Source organism: Mustela nigripes, chromosome 1, assembly GCF_022355385.1.
Source record: "Mustela nigripes isolate SB6536 chromosome 1, MUSNIG.SB6536, whole genome shotgun sequence".
Lineage (NCBI taxonomy): Eukaryota > Metazoa > Chordata > Mammalia > Carnivora > Mustelidae > Mustela > Mustela nigripes.
In genome coordinates, this window is record NC_081557.1 from 259,789,145 (window position 1) to 259,810,344 (window position 21,200).

At 39.9% G+C, this 21,200-nt stretch overlaps 1 protein-coding gene across 6 annotated transcripts in view; it reads left to right on the plus strand.

The window, feature by feature from the left end:
- SLC4A4 (solute carrier family 4 member 4) overlaps positions 1-21,200 on the plus strand; it is a 457,437-nt gene that overhangs the window by 251,128 nt on the left and 185,109 nt on the right. The gene's annotated exons all lie outside the window — the stretch shown is intronic.

Genomic DNA, 21,200 nt, shown 5'->3' on the forward strand with positions numbered 1-21,200 from the left:
TTTCTCAACTGTAAAATTGGGTTAATCTTAGCAACAGAGGACTGTTGTGAGAATTAAATTAGAAATGCATGAAGTGTTTATTTTATTTCATAGCACTCGATAAATCCAACATTATTACTATTATTAGCAAATTGCTTACAGGAATTGCTCAAGAAATTGTAGTCATTTTTGTCCTCTGAAACCACATCAGGCATCTAGACATTGAAATATTGTTGTGGATAAATCATCAAGGAAATTGACCAAAATCTTCAGTTTGTCAATGATGAAAATATGTCAACCAGTTGGAAATGAACCTTAGACCACATCCTGGGCCAATCCTTTTACGAAAACACATTTTAGTTATGAGAGAGGATTCTTCTTACTTCCTATTTATATGCTATATTCTCTCCTTAGATAAAAGCTTTGATTTGTAATCTCAGTCACCTGCCCAGAGCTCTCTGTTATCTACCCCATCAATTCAATTAATTTAGTAAACACATATAGATGGTCTATAACTTACGATGGTTCCACATACCATTTTTCTACTTTATGGTGGTGTGAAAGTAATAAACATTTAGTAGAAACTGTACTTTGAATTTTGATCTTTTCCCTGGCTGATGATGGGCAGCACAATATGCCTTCATGATGCTGGTTAGTGGCAAGGAGCCACAGCCCCTCTGTGCAATCACGAGGTAAACAACCAACCCAACCTTATGACCATTCTGGACCCATAAAATATTTTTTTTTAACTTCCAGTACAATGTATAATAAATTATATTCACCATTTTATTAAAAAGAGGCTTTGTGCTAGATGATTTCGTCCAACTGTAGGCTAATGTTAAGTGTTCTAAGCACATTTAAGGTAGGGGAGGCTAAGCATGAGGTTAAGTAGTTTGAGGCTATTAAGTGCTCTTTGACTTATCATATTTTTCATTTATGATAGGTTTATCAGGATATAACCCTACTGTAGGTTGGGGAAGATCCATAATAAATAACAAAGATGTGCAAAGTGATATTAAACCCTGCTGGTTGTACCTACCTATCCGATTTCCATCTCCATGTCTTATCAGTACGAACCTGTGACCTAATCAGCTTGTCCTTTTTCTTCTGGCTTGTGTCATGGCCAGTTTTACTTCCATACCTTAGTTGATTCCCCTGCCTTTTGGGAATGCCTTTTCAAACATGCCTATCCAAAACTATATAATAGGATCCGAATGAAGTTCATCTCCTTTGTAAAATGGTTCTCACAGACACAGAAGATCTTAAAATTCTATGGCTCTAGTTATCTGTGTCTCACAATTAGGAGATTTGCAGTGTATTGTTTCATGTTGTCCTCTGGTGTTTCATTATTTGTATTTTTCCTTTCAACTATGTTAAAAAAAAACTCCTTTAGGGCAGGGGGTGTAAGTCCTGCTTTTGTGTCTCCTCCAATGTGGTGTAGGTTCTTGGAACATGGGAGTTGTTCGGTGAGCACTGATCAATCCTTGATACCCCATCATGTCACTTAAGGCAGCCAACAGCCCAGTTTGCGCTGGGGCCCATCTTGGCCATAGTAAACTATGATACATAAAATATTGTATGTCTGCAAAAACGGTTCACTCGTATTTCTAGTCATCCAGATCCAATAAATTTGGTTATTAGTTTGCTGTAATAGTTAATGTGGATTTATTTTTTCACAAACACTATCAAAAATATCAGTTAAAGAAGAGGTTTCTGAACAAGTTCCATTAATCAAATCTTCCAGTTTTCTTAGCAAGATATTTTCAGGCTTCATGTACCTTGAAGGAACTACCTTTTTTAGAAAGCTACATTTAAGGTTGCTTTTGGGGAGTCAGCTCTCATCATTTTTACATTGTGTGCTTCTTATCTTACTTGTCACCTGAGGCAGATATGAGTTTACAGCTCTTATCCACTGCAAGTGCTGCCAACGTATTGAATTAGAAGTTGGCACAAAGCCAAAAATGATTTCCTCTTACAGATCTTACTGGCAGGTCTGAAACCAGCCTGGGCTACTGAGAACAAAAGAGAAGCTTTCACCTCTCCTTTTCACCTCTCCTTTTCCCCACCTAAATGCTTTGCCATTGCTAGATCCTGTTACTCTATCTTGAAAGATCCAGAGTGGCCCTTCACTGTGCACGCTTGTCTTTAAATTCAATGTCACACCGAACAACCAGTGTCTTCTGAGCCCCTTGAAAACACGTGTGTCCCTTTGCAGTTATTGGCAATCAGAAGCAGCTGCTTCAGACTCTTAGGTCCAACTTTAAAGAAGAAAATGAGATTCAGGGTTGTTGTGTTTCTCCTGCCATCTTTGGCACATTTCAGGCCTCTGTCTTCCTCTGTCTTTCCCTTCCCTTTGATGCGTGTTATGTCTGCCTGTCTGGTTGGTAAGTCTGCCAGGCAAGGACCTCCTGGTCATGTTCAGTGTTTTGTTTTGTAGGTTCTTACCCAGGGTTTGATGTTATCACTATCCTTAATTATTAGTATTAGATCTTACTGGTTTTTCTTTTTTAATGAAACCACAGTGGCCTAACTGTAGATTCTGGTGTCAACTTACGACCAGGTGACAAAGCAAATATTAGAATTTAAAGAATTAAGTTGTAACTGGGACTGTTTTTGCTTTTTTTCTTTTTTAAAGATTTAATTTATTTATTTGACAGACAGAGATCACAGGCAGGCAGAGAGGCAGGCAGAGAGAGGGGGAAGCAGGCTTCCTGCTGAGCAGAGAGCCCGATGTAGGGCTCGATCGGGACCCTGAGACCATGACCTGAGTCGAATGCAGAGGCTTTAACCCACTGAGCCAGCCAGGCACCCCTGTTTTTGCTTTTTTAAAAGAAACTTTAAAAATTTCTTTTGGGACATTTTTGGAATTAAGCAATTTGAAGTCTTTCATCTGTTAGAAAGTTTACTGACTAAATAAAGATTGTAATTTTCTTGGGCTCTAGAGTTTTCTTAGAAAGTTCTTCAGGAAAGTGGTGAAGCCAGAGAGTTCACTTTAACAGCTCAGGTCAACAGATGTTCACTGAGCCCTTACTCTTCCAGTTCCACAGTCCAGCTGGAGGGAAGATGATGAGGGAAATTCACAGGTAGCAATGATTTGAAAGAGACAATGATAAGTACCCCCAGAAGATTGCAAAGACAGACCTGTTTATCTACAGTGTACAACACAGATGCAAACACTATACTCTCTGGGAATGCTTATCAGAGAAGACTGGATAGCAGAGCATAGAAAGAGAATCAGGAACAGTTTTTTTCTTAGAGGAGATAGACTTTCATTTATTTTTAAACGAAGGTATAATTGACATATAACATTCTATTAGTTTCAGGTGCACGATATAATGATTCAATAAACGTATACATTGCAGAACAATCACCGCAGGAAGTCTGGTTAACAGCTGTCAGCACACATAGTTATACATTCTTTTTCTTGTGATGAGAACTTTTAAGATCCTCTCTTAGCAACTTTGAAATATGCAATGTAACATTATTAACTATAGTCGTTATCCTGTTCTTGACATTCCCTGACTTCTTTTTGACTTATTTATTTTAAAACTGGAAGTTTGAACTTTGTTTTACCTCCTTCACTCATTTTGCCCACCCCCAGCCCAACCCCACCTCTAGCAACCACCAGCAGGTTTTCTGTGCGATCACCTCACTGAACCTTCAAGGCTGGGTTGTGTATCCACAAATGGAGGTTGTAGGAAAAGCAGGATGAGACACTGAAAGGTGGTGCTAGGGGGAGAGAAAAGCAGGAAAGCTAGGTTGTGGAGAAAGCAAATGAAGGGTTTTTGTAAGGTGAGGAAGTGGACACATTTAATTAGCAGAGAGGGCAGGAGGACACAACATGTGGGTATTAAGATGGCAAAAAAAATTGATGGCAAAATCCATTTTGTGGAAGGTCTGTGAGCAGTTTTTTAGCATGGAGGTAGATTGGTCAGAGCTGTGCATTAAGGAAATTAATCTGCCCGCGGTTATTTGAGTGGAATAGAAGGGGAAGCACTTGAGGTAGCGAGAAGGGACCACAGTAGACCAGATGGAGAGAGTGAGGAGCTGGGCTCGGATTGTGACTGTGGGAATGGGAAGGAGGATCATGCAAGAAATGTTCGGGATGGCATCTGTAGGACTTGGCAACGGATCGAACGTTAGGGGAGGAAGAGGAAGGATCCAGCATGCCTCAGGTTTTGAGCTTGCAGCTGGGGAGCTAATAGGAAAGCATTCACGGAAAAAGGTGAGGGGGTTTACAGGGGCACGTGGGCACGATTCTGTCCCTGGCATGCAGGCCGTAGCCGTCTTTGGACATAGAGTTCACGAGGAGATTTTTAGAGGATTTATCATGGAATCAAGACTCTTTTAGATTTCTGCCTTTTTTTTTTTTTTTTAAAGATTTTATTTATTTATTTAACAGACAGAGACCACAAGTAGGCAGAGAGGCAGGCAGAGAGAGAGAGAGAGGGAGGAGAAAGCAGGCTCCCTGCTGAGCAGAGAGCTCGATGCGGGGCTCGATCCCAGGACCCTGGGATCATGACCTGAGCGGAAGGCAGAGGCTTTAACCCACGGAGCCATCCAGGTGCCCCTAGATTTCTGGTTTGTTATCACTTTCTCACCTTACGATGTTGGATCCGTCTAAACCCATCTTTCAGGGGCAGTGTAATGACCACATCACAGCTTTCCTCAGGCAACTTGTAAATTTAGAGCGTGTGTATCTTCATTCCAAGCATTTCACTTTCCATTCTCTGTTTCTTTCTTTAGCGGGTTTAAGGTAAGGGTCTGTTCTTGACTGGGAATCTTTTTTGGGTCATTTATTGTGTCACTCTCACATATGTGTTTTTGGCCTTTTAAAAGGCAGAAGGAAACTTAAGTACAGCTTTCAAAATTCCCTCACTGTAACTTTTCAAAAGACTGTGAGAAATAAAATCTTTCAGCAACCTGACATCGACCATCAGACTTTTTAGTTAACATAAGACATTGAGAAAACTTAGGTGGTATCCAAGAACGAGTTACAACATTCTTCAAATAGAGACAGTTCTAACCACTTTAAAACAAAACAAAACAAAACAAAACAAAACAAAACAAAACAAAACAAAACAGTGAGAGTTAGTTACTATTTGTCTGAGTTTCTGAAAGAGATCTCATTGGTTTTTTCATTGATATCTAGTATTGTATTTACAATGATCTGGAGTGTATGCTGACTCTAGAAGTCCATAAATAGAATCAGAGTGGAGAAAGAATAAAAACTTAGAAATTCTGTTACATTTCAGAGTACTGGGGACTTGGAAGAGATTTCAAGAGGCACAGATTTGGAAAAATTTTGACAATGTGCTGGAATTATAAAATACATTTTTCCCCCACCAAGGAGAGTTTGGGATTTGTGAGCATTCAGACTTGTGCCCGGCAATATGGTGATATGTGGAATATGTTCATAACTGAACTTTTATTCTGATCACCAAATCTGTCCCCTTTCCTGACCTTCCTGTCCCTTACTGTCCTTTCTCCCTTGCTTCAGACTTGGAGCCTTAGAATCATCTTTGATTAGCACTCTCTCTTCCCTTCTATCCTCAGTGAGCCACTCAATCTGTTAGATGTTACCTTTGAATGTTGCGTGCCTCTGACTCCTTTCTGATGTTCCTGTCATTGTTTTTATTCAGGTCCTTTTTTCCCTCTTGCTTAGTCTAATCCAATAGCCCATCATCTGAGGTCACTGCCTATAGCTGGGCACATGCAAACACATCCTGCACGTTATCTTCCAGTTAATTAGATCATCCATGGCTGATAAGTTACCTCTTCTGTAGAAGTGGTCAGGGGCACCTCAGTGCATCTCAAACAATATGCAACCATCTGGGCCTGGTATTTAAGGCCCGTTGCCCGGTGACCTAAATTTGATTAAGCAGGATTTCATACCACTGTGTTTCCCTTTATCTTCACTACATTTCAAGAGCTGCTTACTATTACTTGAATTCGTTGAGTGCTTCCGTCCGTTAGTGTCTTGGGCCTGAACATTCTCTCTACTTGGAATTCTCTCCTTCCTCTTGAAACTTTCTCTCAAAATTCAGCCTATCCTTCAGTGCTCACCTTCTCCTTGAAACCTTCCCAATCTGAGGGACTCTCTTGTGACCTTGAATTTGGAAAGCATCTTTTTTTGAGATTTCTCATATGTACCTCATTCTGTTTTGTGTTAATAGTGTGTGGAACTTACTGCCTCTATCAGCTATACATTTTTTTAAGGGAGGGACCCAAGTCTAACTTGTTTAGGTATCCTCTGTCATAGGATAGATAAACTAAGGCCCATGGACCATATAGGACTTGCTGCCTACTTTTGTAAATAAGGTTTTATTGAAAGACAGCCAAGCTCATTAGTTTATATATTGGCTATGGATGCTTTTATGCTGTAGTGGTAGTGTATAGTAGCAATAGAGATTTGTGGCCCACAAAGCCTAAAATATTTATTACATAGGAAAAATTTTATTACATAGGAAAAATTTTCCTATTACATAGGAAAAATTTTCTGATCTTTACATTATAGTTCTGGTTCTCAAAGTGGGGATTGGAGAGCCCTGGATATCCCTGAGACCCTTTCAGAGGGTCTTAGGATTTTCTTCATATCTTTCAACCCAAACAACATATATCAGCAGATTGAACGCAGAAGAGACATGAGAATCCAGATGTATTTCATTAAGCCATATACTAAAAAGATTTGTAAAAATGTAACACAATGCTATTCTTTTTGCCAATTTTTTTTTTTGCTTTGGAAAATAGTTATTTTTAATAAAATATATCATTTAAGTTAACATACAATGGGTTTACTGTATAATTTTAAATTAATAAATATTTTTAAAACTTTAGTTTTAATTCTCATTATGGTAAATATTGATAGCTGTAACCCAGATAAACACATACTCTTAATTTTTAAGTGTGTAAAGGTATCTTGAGACTAAAAGTTTTGACAGCTGCTGCTCTGTTGTATCTAGAGAATGCCTTCCACAGAGCAGTAAATCAGTACATGTTGAACAAATGAATGAATAACAGAGCCAAATGGTTCAAATGTAAAATTAAATAAAGCACTTGGACAGTAATTGGAAGTATTAGAAAGGAAGTGTGAACAAGAAGCATCAAGCACTGGCGTCTACCCTGTGTTTGGATTTCCACTTTGCCTCCCAGAGCACATTGATGAAGCACGGTAGAATGAAGGTGAATTGAGGTGGGAGGAAGAAGAACTTGTCTTCCTGACTTGCTTTTTTTTGCTATTTTCATGACAGTTAGTAAGTCAAAAATCCATGGGCTGGATTTTGCTACAGTGACAACTAACACCAAACATCTCAGTTATTTAACTAACACCAGGGAAGTTTCTTAGTCATACTATTATATGTCTGTTGTGGGTCTCAGGGAGTTCCGCCGACCATTGTTAGTCAGCATCCAGGCTAATGGCAGCCTTCTCTCCACTGGTGCTTCCACAATCACTGTGGCAGTGGGAAAGGCTTATGGTGACTCACAGGCTGACTCTCCAATTTCAGACCAGCAATGACACATGTTACTTTCACTCACTTTTCATTCACCATAGTGAGTCATACGTCCACACCTAACTTTAAAGAATTGTTATCCTACCATGTGCCTACCATGTGCCGGAAGGTGGAGATTCAGAAATATTTGGTGGACAGAACCAGTGACTACCACCCAGCCATAACAGAAATTGTAGCTGTGACTTTGCAGTGTGTTCTTGGCAGTGCTGAGAGAAATGTGATGTTATGTAAGGCCAGTATACCACAGGTATGTCCTTCTGTGTACTCCTTGTTGATGGAGGACGAGGGCTCTTCTCATAGTGAGGAAAGGTTGGACTTAACCAGTTCAAGGTCAACAAACCACTGGGGCTGTGGTTTCACGGGAGACTTCTGAAGTAGACTAGATTAATTTGAAACTGATGGGGAGTCTTTCATGCAGATACATAGTAAACCACTCTTATTAGACCAAACAATGTCTGGATTTAATTCTTCGAGACAACTGAAGATCCGACTACTTGAATTAGTATGTCTGTACACATGTGAGTGAGGGAGACCAGAGGAAAAGCAAATGCAGTATTTCAGCTGTAGATATCAATTTCAAAGTTAATAATGAAATTTCTTCTTGGCAGCAAACAATAGAATTTTACTTTGATGAAAATTGCTGGCAGAATCTTCAGAAAGATTTTCTTTTCTTTCTGTGGTAAACTGAATGTTTATGGTGTTTATAGTTGTTCTCGTAATTCAGATACCGATTCTACTCCTCTTAAGGCATTCTCCCCCTCAGTAGCTCCTCACCCACGACTTGTCAGGCCAAAACCCCCGTCATCTTCGGACTCCTCTTTGTTCCCCATCTGTACCCTTTGGCTGTTTTCCTTCTTATTCGTACCTGCCCTCTGTGACTCTCCATTGCAACTGCCTCACTTCAGATCCTCACCATCTCCTGTGTGGACTGTTGCAATATCTTCCTGTCTTCCCAGTCTTTTTTCATACGGTCTTTAAATCTACCCTTCATTATTGCCTCTCTATGTCACAAAGGCAAACATATCACTCCCTTTGCTCAAACACCTTTAGTGACCGCTCTCTATCCTTTATATACTCAAGCGTCAGCTCCCTAGCCTGATTAATATTTAGAAGATCAAGTGCAAGTTCTTTAACCTATGAGATGCCCCTCGACTTTCTCTCTGCTTAAGTCTCTAATCACCCCTTGGCTTCTCCACTCTTGTGCTACAAGCTCCAGTAATATTTGGGTTCTCATATTCTTAGGTTCCATGTATTTCAATCTCTTTATCCTTTATTCACGCTGTTCCAACTATTGTCAATTGATGTGGCTAAATTCAGTCTACCTTTGAAACTCTTGCTTTTCTCAATAGACTTTTTTAAAAAAATCATATTCCTCTTTCCTCCTTTTCTCTCCATCCCATCAAAGTGCCCCCCCTTGCCATTGCTTTGTCATCAAACCATGGTACAAGTATGTGTCCTGGATGATTGGCAAATTGCTCTAAGAGCCTGAACCAACTTTGTCTTTGAATCCCCATTGCCAAGCACGATATCACCCTTAATAGATGTTCAGTACATTTTATTTATTTATTTATAAAAGATTTTATTTGTTTATTTGACAGACAGAGATCACAAGTAGGCAGAGAGGCAGACAAAGCGGTGGTGGGGGGAAGCAGGCTCCCTGCTGAGCAGAGAGCCTGATGGGGGACTCAATCCCAGGACCCTGGGATCATGACCTGAGCCAAATGCAGAGGCTTAACCCACTGAGCCACCCAGGTGCCCCTGTTCAGTACATTTTAAACTGGACTAATTCATCTACCTGTCTCTTGCCAGGGGTGTATTTGTGGTTAACCATTCACTGTCAGTTATACTTGTATCTCCTTTGTCTTGACTGGATTGGTATGTTCTCATTAGGCTGATGTGAAAGAGAAGCTCTCACCATCTTTAGGATGATCCGAAATAAATGAGCGGAAATAGAATATGTAACATCTGCTTAACTAGATGGTGTAGCATCCCTTTGCCTGAGACATGTTTCCTGATCAGTGGACAGTTCTGTCGTTTCACTAGTGGGTATTCTTGAAAGGAATGATGATAAACTTTTCAAATTTATCTATGTTTTCTTATTTATAGGACTTGGCTTCTCTCTCTCTCTCTCTCTCTCTCTCTCTCTTTTAATAGTGAGAGATGGTAATGGTGTAAGGAGCTGTTCATGGGGTCATGAATTGTTATTCCTCCTGGATTGATTAGGGTTCTTTTGTAGAAAACTGTGATTCATTCATCACTCAGGACATAATAGTGCCTAGCACACAAACACTTCACAAGTATTTGTTGATTAAATGAACACTTAACCTGAAAATAAGAGAAAGGACTAAAAAGAATATGGAAACTGAGAGCAGGAATGGTTTTTCTGAGTTTGTCAGATTATGGTCTTCACATCAGAACTAACTGCCTCAATAGCATGGGGGAAGCTCTGCTGCTTTTCCATGGCTGCTGTTAGTGGTAGAATTTGAGGACTGCATTCCTTGGCCAGGACCTCCATTTCCTGCTGACTGGATCATTCTATCCATGGTTGACATAACCTGCCCCCCTCCACAAAGCAGTTATGACTACTGTGAGCTATCATTTATCCAACCTGGTGCCGTCTCATTTAAACATCCCCACGAAGCATTCTGTGAACAAGCTTCACTGACCCTTTGTTGCAAATGGAGACACTGAGGCTCAGTGAGCTTAAGTGCTTATGGTGGTCATTAGGGCTATTCACAAATGTAGCAGCTCTCCTTTGGGACACACGAGGACACTTCCTCACCCACTTGATGACAGGTGTGACCACAGGCCTTGGCCTTGGCCAGTGAAACATGAGCAGAAGTGGTGGGTGTCGTTCGTGGGGAGAGTTTGAAGAGCCCATACACGCTCCACTTGTTTCATTTTTCCTTCAAACTAGCAGCATTTCAGAGAGTGGCTGTTCCGTGTCTAGGTCCTGACCTCCGGACAGAGGTGCAGAGTCAAGCCCCCAGCTGGTCCACAAGGGGCGTTCCCCTGGGTGAGAAGTAAAGCCCTGTTGTTTTAAGCCACGAGAACTTGAGGTCAGTTCTTTTACCGTAACCTTGCCTCTCTGGCAGGGGGAGCACTTATCTCCCAGGAAGGAGAAGACCAGGGTTTGAACTCAGATGTGTAGATGTCCGATGGTACAGTTACTTTTTATTTCTCTCTCTGCTTCTCATTCTCCCTGGGCTCAGGTCTCCCTGCTTTCAGCAACAGATAAGTGCCCTTGTCTGTTGACTAGAGGTGTGGACACTGCTGACTCAGAGTTTTGTTGTTTCAGGTCAGAAGATGAAATCCCCAGTGTTTTTCAATGAGAGGCTACAAATCAGCATTCAGAAATGTAATTTTCGGGGATGGTTCTGTTTTCTAAAGCCCATTCTTAGCAACCGCAGGAAGCAGCTGGAGCACATACACTATTACGGGCCGTGATCAGCTTTGCCCTCAGGAAGAGCCAGCCGCTGATGGGTTCTGCAAGTAGTAACCATGGTTACAAATCAAGGAACAGGCTTGTTAGGTGAATGTAGTGGAGGGACTAATGTCAGCATCCTTTTTGAGGAGGAAGACAGGAAAAATTCAATTATAATGCCAAGTTTTCCCCATAGTTTTACTTTTAAAAAGTTTTAGTTTTTAAAAAATTGATTCTTCTAAAAAAAAATGGATTCTTCTAGCACACACTTAAGCTGGAGTGTGGATTTTAGGAATTGCTGTAGGTGCCAGCGTTGACTCATCTCCCCAGTTTGCAAAGGGCATCTTTGAATGATTTTTATCTATGTTTCTAGGGAAGAGCCTAGAGCCTTAAGCAGCTAGAGGCTTAGGCTGTGTAGACTATTATTATTTGTAATAATGTCAGTGATAGTTGTGACTGTTGTCTTCAGTAAGAATGGTGATTATCACCTTGGATTGGGAGAATCCCTTTCCTTTTGGTGGTGATAATTTTATTATATCTGGTTACAGTGATAGAGTTTTGGAGTGTTGTTACATTAATTCATTCAAATGGTCAGTTCGTTCACTTAAATATTTTTAAGTACCACTCTGTTGCCAGTGCTAAGCTAGGTGTGGTGAAAACGCAGTGAACAAGACAGATACCATCCCTTCCTTTGGACACCTACTAGTCAGGCCTGTGTACCAAGGGGAGGATGAGGTTGTGATAAGCTGGTTCTCCTGAGCACTGTTGGGTGCTTCTAGAGAGGGTGGGTCTCCTCTGAAGGGGGAACATGAGCACGTGGAGACTATCTAGGAGGTGAGCATACAGTGGGGGAGGTATGACTCAGCCATAGGATGTTGATTAGAGGAATCAGAGAAAGGGCAGCTTAATTGGTTTATGTGGGCTGGTTTAGCATGAATCTGTAGGGACAAGCAGACTTCCTTTGGTTCTTCAGAGAACAGGCCCTATAGGCAAACATTTTAGGAAGGAAGGTACTCAGTTGACACTCTGATGTTTGAGCTAGAGATTTGAATGTAGTTTTTATTTTTATGATTCAGTGATTCATGAATTTCAATGATTTTCCAAAAGATTAATGACCTGGTGCAAGTTCAGGCTGGTAAAGCCCTGTTGGCAAGTTTTAGTCCCATCTCTCTTATGTGAGGAGGCAGGGTTTTCCCAGCTAGGGACTTTTGTTTGCCAGTTTGGGGAGGGAATGAGGGCTGCAGGAACCAGTTCTCCAGTGCTGGAGAATATGAAAAGAAACTCAAGGGCCTCTACTTACGAAGATGTCTAGTTAAGCCTGGAAACATATGATGATGTACATTATTTCTAAGAAGTTATGTGCATGTAAATGAAAGCTGGCTCTTTCTGATCATGTGTGTGCTTTAGTTGGCACATACGATTTCTTTTCTTTTTTTCATTTTACTTAAAAAAAAAAAAAAAAGCTCTATGCACAGCATGGACCTTGAACTCATGACCCCCAGGTCAAGGGTCACACATTCTACTGACTGAGCCAGCCAGGAGCGCTGGCACATACTATTTCTTGCTTCATCTAGATGCTGTTACTTATCTGGAAAACTGAGGTGGTTTGCCATGACCTCTAGGGTGCTTGGGTGGTTCATTCGGTTAAGTACCTGCCTTTGGCTCAGGTCACAATCCCAGGATCCTGGGATAAAGTCCCACATAGGGCTCCCTGCTCAGTGGGAGTCTGCTTCTCCCTCTCCCTCTGCCTGTGCTCTCTCTCTCTCTGCCAAATAAATAAATAAAATCTTTAAAAAAAAAAAAAAGATGAACTTCATGATAATGAAACGGATTGCTTCATTAAGTGGCAAGTTTCTTGTCGTCCAAAGTATATAAACAGGTATTCGGAGATTGGCCATGTCTGGTGTTATAGGAGAAAAACCGCTTGATAGAGTTGTTCAGATGATCTCCAGCCAATCCTTTAGCTCTGTGATACTAGGAACCATAGTGATTATACCCAGTCTTCCAGATTCTCTAGCCAGGGGGGCCTTTAAAGTGACTGTTTCTACCCTCTCTATCATATCCGTGTTCTAGAGGTAATGTGCAACTGTGAGAAAATTCCAGTAGCATTGTACTAGAGAAGTTTCTGAAGCTAAAGTTTTGACACAGATTCAGGTTATTATTGATACAAGTTTCTCATTCTCTGCTGCTTTCTTCCTTCATTTTGGTTCAGCAAAAAATGGGTTTTTTAGGAAGCACCTTTGTCCACTGATTTGAACGCTCTTTAAATAGTGTAAGTAGACCAAACGAAGCATTCTTAGAGTCTCTGCATCTTTTTTGTTGTTTTTGAGTCTTCATATATTTTACTGCTTTCTTTTTTCCCTCCATACCACTTCAGTGGTAAATACAGAAAAGAGTATATTGCCCTCAATTCAGCATGACTGGTGCTAGAATGAACTAAGATCAGAATCTCCACAGAACACATTAGAATTTACCTAAAGAACCTTCTATCCCCATGATATAACACGCATAAGTAAGCGAGGTACCTATTGCATAGTTTTCTCAAGTAAATAATTACGAATGACCTGAGCTCAGGGAGGCACCTTCTACTTTTACTAGAAGCTAGTAGCTTTGGTTTGCCTGAAGTTACCACATACCCTGTATTGGATGAATAGCAGCTCCTGTTAGGCCTCAGTCCTCATTTCTTGAGTGGGCTCAGATGATTCCAACCCCCAGCTACTGCCTCTCAGTTCTCTGAACTCATCTCCTTAGGCTGGAAGATTGCAAATGGAGGGATTCTGACATGCCAATTGTACTTCATGGTTTGCCAAGGATCTTGATGTCAGAGAGGATTTATGCATAAGATTGTAGGCCAAAGAGAAAGAAAACAAACCCCTATTGAACATCTGTGCAGGACATTTGTGCATAGGTTCCCTTGCTTAATCCTTGTAGCAAAGGTGCCTCCCTGAGCTCAGGTCATTCGTAATTATTTGGTGTTGAGCTGCCCAAGACCCAACTTTGAGTTTTGGGAAGAGGCCACAGAGTAGTCGGAAAATTCAGAAATGGAATAGGATCAAGAGGTTGAGGTAGGATAGATTTTCAAGGGGCGGGTGGACAGGAGAGGTCTCAAAAGGGTAGGGAACGATCTTTTAAAGGTGGGAATAGAATTTGTGTGGGTTTATTGGTGTAGGTGTTTGCGGTACTGTGGTTTGGCTTTTGTACACCTCTGGTCTCTCCATAAGACATCTGTATTACCCTTGTCCCATACATTAGGGGTGACTTCAGCTTTTGGCTGACACTTTGGTCACATACTTTGTTAGTTATCTGGATCTTTTGATGTCTTCCTCCTTTCTCTAAATTTGTTCCACTTTTCAAGCCAACCACATTCTTTGAGTTATTTCAACTCCCCCAAACTTTTCTCTACTCTTTCCTTTCACTGAGGTCTGGATACCCCCCTTATTTCTCTTCTCATTTTCACCTCCTAATCTTTCCTTCACAGGGGCTTTCTCTTTTTTCCCCCTTTATTGCTTCTCACATCTCTTCCCGCTGCTGACTGACAGCTCATACGCCAGTCTGGCAGAGATTTTCTACTCCGTTAGTTCTGGGCCAGCTACAGACTTCTTCCGTATTTACTCTAAGGCTTTCCAGGTCTGAAGGCTCTTGGAGTGTGCACACAGCATCTCCCTTCATAGGAAATGGACTTTGAACAGTAATGTTTATAGTAGTAACTCCAAATGGAAGTAAAATGATACCCAGTTGCTATTATCCATTCATTCACAAGTATTTATTAAGTGCCACTTAGTGCCAAGCTCTGAGGCTCAAAATGTGAATAAGACAAACCTAGGGCTTTGACTCTGGGCTCTTGGAGTTTGTATTATATTAAAGCATGAACAGACAACAATTTTCTAAAAAAGGCAATTAAAAATGAAACAACCAAAAACATCCAAACTGATTTTCTCTTAGTTATGAAATTTTTTCAAAGAGCTCCTTCTGATAAGATTTTTACCACTAATATTTACAATTTAAATATTTCTGTGTTTTATCCTGGATGTGTGTGTGTGTGAGAATGGATTGGAGGTCTTAATGACAGTTTCTGTTATTATTATTTGTAGTGGGGGCAGCTCTTGATATTTTGTTGCCGTGGACTAGGAAACTGGGGCACCTGGGTGGCTCAGTCAGTCGAGCATCTGAATCTTGATCTTAGCTCAAGCCATGATCTCAGGGTCAGGAGATGGAGCCTGTATCAGCCTCCTGTGCCCAGGCAGAGTCTGAGAGTCTCTCCGTGCCCCTCCCCCACTTACATGCTTGTTCGGGTTTTCTCTCAAAATAAATAAATAAATAAATAAAATCTAAAAAAAAAAAAAAAAGAAAAGATTAGGAATCTGATCTGACAAAAATCCAAGCTTCTCGTTTAGCCATTCTTTCTAGACTTTCTCCAAGTCATTGCCAGTTGATTTATGCTCCTTGTCCCCTTATATTCCTATTTTTAGTGGTTGAAATAGGAAGAAATTGTAGTTGGAGTAACTTGAAATATGGCAGAAAACCAAAATGGAAATATGGAGAGTTGACTGTATGTACATTTTGGAATTTTACTAATACTTAGCTATGATTATGAGGTAGGGCATTGAGAAGCATGTGGCATTTTGCTTTTATAATTACATTGCTATTGTTTTTAGCACCCTTTCTCCTTTTCACAGCTGTGGTTTTGGGCTACTATTGAATCATAGTGGCAGACAGACTTGCTGAGTTCAATCACCCCCCCACCTTTATTTTAATGAAAATGAAAAAGTAAAGAAATTGTATACTTTATTTCTGGGAATAGCTAAATTGAAAACCAAGAGTGTTTCTGCCTTGAGTATTCTTAATGATATTATATTGCACATAATTGGCATGGAAATTGAATATATTCTTTGTGGTTGTATATTAAATTTTCTCCTTATTAGAAATGGTGAGGTTTGTGTGTTTACTTATGGAAATAACATAGAGAGGCCAGTTTTTTCCCAGAGGCAGTTTGTTTGGTATTAAGAAATCCAGATTTAAATTATAGTTTTACCACTTGCTGTGTGACCTTGTTGGGGGGATGGTGGTGGTGAAAGAGTATCTGTGAGTCACTGGGTACAGACACATTAGCCTTCATTCTTCTCAAACTACATTTTATTATTAGTTTGATGGTCTCAAGCAGTGTAAATCAGACCCATACTTCTGAATTTTCTGACACAGACACCCAGGTTCCCTTATGTCTGTTATACGTATTTTTCATGCTAAAAATATTTAAATATTATTAAGAACAAAATGTCGAGTTTATTTCGTATCCAAGGTGATCTTTGTTTTAGCTTGTTCTTAGGTTTTCTGTTGCTTCATTGTAAAGGTATGAGGTGAGGGGTGTTATGTGTTAATTGTGTTACATACATATTTACAGCTTTATCTAATGCATACACATCTAAATATCCTCCTCCTCTGCTGTAGTTCCCCCTCACTGCTTTGTATTGTATCTAATAGATAGAATTGTAAAGGACTTTATGAATTGCTACATGAGTGCTAAAGAATAACAATGATTTTCAAACTCAGTAAAGAAATGCAATTAATTTTTATAGAAGACAGTATGTACCTGCCAAGTGTGTACTTTGAAAATGAAATTGTTTTTGATTTTGTGAAACTGCCTAAGATGTGATTCTCCAAAGCTTTCTGTTTCTTGTGGTCAGAAAACTGTGATATGGAAATTAATTATGATTATGCACCTGAGGCTGATTCTTCTTCTTTTGTAGAAATCAAACGTTTAAAAAAAAAAAAAAGAAAAAGTTTCTTTGGACAGAGAGCAGTTCTATGACGTTTGTATGCCCTGGATTTTGATGGGAAGGGCTGACTAGTGGTAGCTTCGAGTTGAATGAACCCCTGGCTGTTGTAAGAAGTAGCATACTTTATGCTACTCTTGCATTTCATCCTTTTGGTACAAGCTGAACTTTTCTCTTACTAGCCCCACTCATTCAGGATTGTAGTATAATGGGGTTTGCTTTATAGGCCCAAACTGTAAGTAGGAAGCACTGATTTATCCTGATAATGTGTCTTATTGAATGTCAGGTGCAAAATAGCTACAATAGAACGTTGTTAGGGATCAGTTGCGTAACAGCTTCCTGGGTTTGCTCAAATGCCATGCACACATTTCTGATTCAGGGTATGATCGGGTTTATAATCTCTTTTGGCTCTTGCCTTTGTCTTCTTTGATTTGGGTGATATGTTTCTGGAAAAGGCTGATTAAATAATGAGTTTCCAACATTATTTATTTATTTGATTGTGTAGGAAAGAACATTTAAAGGTAAAGCCAAGTGAGACATGTTCTGTGTGCTTATGTGATGAGGTTGCTAACTGAATGGTGTCTTGAGATATGGTAGTTTGGAGTAGTGGCTTGGAGGAGGGCAAGGTTATCAGAACTACCCCCCTGCCTACTTCAGTTATTAAATATGTTTCTTTTTTAAATCAGATTCTGACTGAGACCCACTCTCCTCTTAAGATAATTGGTTTATTTAGAGCAGTGGTACTCAAACTTTAGCATGCTTCAAATTTACTTGAAAGGTTTGTTTAAACCTCATTACTGAGCCCCAAACCCAGAGTTTGGATTATACTGCCATTTCCCCTATCCTTGGGACATATGTTCCAAGATTGCCAGTGGATACCTGAGTCCTATATATACTATGTTTTTCCTACACACACGTACTTATGATAAAGTTTAATTTATGAATTGGGCACAGTAAGAGACTTTCAGCAATAAAAAAAATATAATTATAACAATGTACTCTCATAAAAGTTATGTGAATGTGGTCTCTTTCTCTCAAAATATCTTATTGGGCTGTATTCACCCTTCTTATGATAGGAGATGATAAAATGCCTACATGATGAGATGAAGTGAAGTGAATGAAGTAAGCCTTCTAATGTACCCTTAGGCTATTACTGACCTTCTGATGATTTGTCAGAAGGAAGAACACCTGCTTCTGGACCACAGTTCACTTTGGGTAACTAAAACAGCAGATAAGGGAGACCACTGCAGTTGGTCTAGGGCAAGTCTCAAGGAGTTGCATTTCTAATAATGGCTTGGGTGATGCAATGTTGTCGGTCTGGGCACCACACTTTGGGGACCACTGCACTGGGAAGCATTTCTTTTTGGTTTAAGGTGTTTGGGCTCAGGGGTAGGCTCAGGTTTGCTAAGCGGGAAAACACTGAAGCATGTTCATCATCTTGCTTATGGTTTACCTAGAAGTGTTGACTTCTGGTTTCTTCTGCTATTACAAAGTTAAACATTAATGAAGCTGTTAACATTACCTTTATTAACAAAAATCAGATAATGGTGGGAGGGACAATAGATTTGGTTGCTTCTTTTTTTTTTTTTAATATTTTTTCAGTGTTCCAAGATTCATTTTTTATGCACCACCCCCAGTGCTCCATGCAGTATGTGCCCTCCTTAATACCCACCAACAGGATCACCCCCTCTCCTCCAGAACCCTCAGTTTGTTTCTCAGAGTCCTTTGTCTCTCATGGTTCATCTTCTCCTTTGATTTGCCCCAATTCACTTTTTCTTTCTTTCTCCTCGTGTCCTCCATGTTATTCCTTATGCTCCACAAGTAAGCAAAGCCATATGATAATTGGCTTTCTCTGCTTGACTTATTTCACTCTGCATAATCTCCTCCAGTCCCATCCATGTTGATACAAAAGTTGGGTATTCATCCTTTCTGATGGCTGAGTAATATTCCATTGTATATATGGACCATATCTTCTTTATCCATTTGTCTGTTGAAGGGCATCTTGGCTCTTTCCACAGTCTGGCAATTGTGGACATTGCTGCTATGAACATTAGGGTACAGATGGCCCTTCTTTTCACTATGTCTATATCTTTGAAGTAAATTCCCAGTAGTGAAATTGCAGGGTCATAGGGTAGCTCTATTTTTAATATTTTGAGGAATCACAACTGTGTTTTCCAAAGTGGCTGCACCAACTTGCATTCCCACCAACAGTGTAAGAAGGTTCCCCTTTCTCCATATCCTCTCCAACGTTTGTTGTTTCCTGTCCTATTAATTTTGGCCATTCTAACTGGTGTAAGGTGGTATCTCAGTGTGGTTTTGATATAAATTTGCGTGATGGCTAATGATGATAAACATTTTTTTATGTGTCTGTTAGCCATTTGTATGTCTTCTTTGGAGAAGTGTATGTTCATGTTTTCTGCCCATTTTTTGACATGATTATCTGTTTTTTAGGTGATGAGTTTGAGCAGTTCTTTATAGATCTTGGATATCAGCCCTTTGTCTGTAGTGTCATTTGCAAATATCTTCTCCCATTCCGTGGGTTGCCTCTTTGTTTTGTTGACTGTTTCCTTTGCTGTGCAGAAGCTTTTGATCTTGATGAAGTCCCAAAAGTTCATTTTTGCTTTTGTTTCCTTTGCCTTTGGAGACATACTTTGAAAGAAGTTGCTGTGGCAACTACCTATATTCTCCTCTAGGATTTCGATAGATTCCTGCCTCACATTGAGGTCTTTCATCCGTTTTGAGTTTGTCTTTGTGTGTGGTGTAAGAGAATGGTCGAGTTTCATTCTTCTATACATAGCTGTCCAATTTCCCCAGCACCATTTATTGAAGAGACTTTTTTCCACTGGATATTTTTTCCTGCTTTGTCAAAGGTTATTTGACCATAGACTTGAGGGTCCATATCTGGGCTCTCTATTCTGTTCCATTGGTCTATGTATCTGTTTTTGTGCTAGTCTTGGTGATCATGCTGTCTTGGTGATCACAGCTTTGTAGTAAAGCTTGAAACCAGGCACCGATGTCCTCAGTTTTGTTTTTCTTTTTCAACATTTCCTTAGTGATTTGGGATCTTTTATGGTTCCATACAAATTTCAGGTTTGTTTGTTCCAGCACTTTGAAAAATGCTGGTGGAATTTTGATCAGGATGGCACTGAAAGTGTAGATTGCTCTGAGAAGTATAGACATTTTAGCAATGTTTATTCTTTTTTTTTTAAGATTTTATTTATTTATTTGATAGCGAGAGACACAGTGAGAGAGGGAACACAAGCAGAGGGAGTGGGAGAGGGAGAGGGAGAGGCAGGCTTCCCACCAAGCAGGGAGCCTGATGCGGGGCTGTATCCAAGGAACCTGGGGTCATGACCTGAGCCAAAGGTAGACACTTGATGACTGAGCCACCCAGGTGCCCCAACAATATTTATTCTTCTGGTCCATGAGCACGGAATATTTTTCCATCTTTTTGTGTCTTCTTCAGTTTCTTTCATGAGTGTTCTATAGTTCCTCGAGTACAGATCCTTTACCTCTTTGGTTAGGTTTATTCCCAGGTATCTTATGGTTCTTGGTGCTATAAGTAAGTGGAATTGATTCTCTAATTTCCCTTTCTATATTTTCATTATTAGTGTATAAGAAAGCAACTGATTTCTGTGCATTGATTTTGTATCCTGCCACATTACTGAATTTCTGTATGACTTCTAGTAATTCAGGGGTGGAGTCTTTTGGATTTTCCATGTAAAATATCATGTCATCTGTGAAGAGAGAGAGTTTGACTTCTTCTTTGCCAATTTGAATACATTTTATTTCTTTTCATTGTCTGATTGCTGTTGCTAGGACTTCTAGTACTATGTTGAACAACAGTGTTGAGAGTGGGCATCCTTATTGTGTTCCTGATCTCAGTGGGAATGCTGTCAGCTTTTCCTCATTGTGAATGATATTTATTGTAGGTTTTCACAGATAGATTTTATGAAGTTGGGGAATGTTCCCTCTATCCCTATGCTTCGAAGAGTTTTAATCAGGAAAGGATGCTGTATTTTGTCAAATACTTTTTCTGCATCAATTGAGAGGACCATGTGGTTCTCCTTTTTTCTCTTATTGATTTGTTTTATTGTGTTGGTTGATTTGCGAATGTTGAACCATCCCAGAGATAAATATCACCTAGTGGGTAATTTTTTTAATGTACTGTTGGATCCTATTAGCTAGGATCTTGTGGAGAATCTTAGCATCCATATTCATCAGGGATATTGGTCAGAAATTCTCCTTTCTGATGGGATCTTTGCCTGGCTGGGGGATCAAGGTAATGCTGGCCTCATAGAAAGAGTCTAGAAGCTTTCCTTCTATTTCTATTTTATGAAACAGCTTCAGGAGAATAGGTATTATTCTTCTTTGAATGTTTGGTAGAATTTTCCAGGGAATCCATCAGGTCCTGGACTCTTGTTTTTTGTTTTTAAAAGATTTTATTTATTTATTTGACAGAGATCACAAGTAGGCAGAGAGACAGGCAGAGAGAGAGAGAGGAGGAAGCAGGCT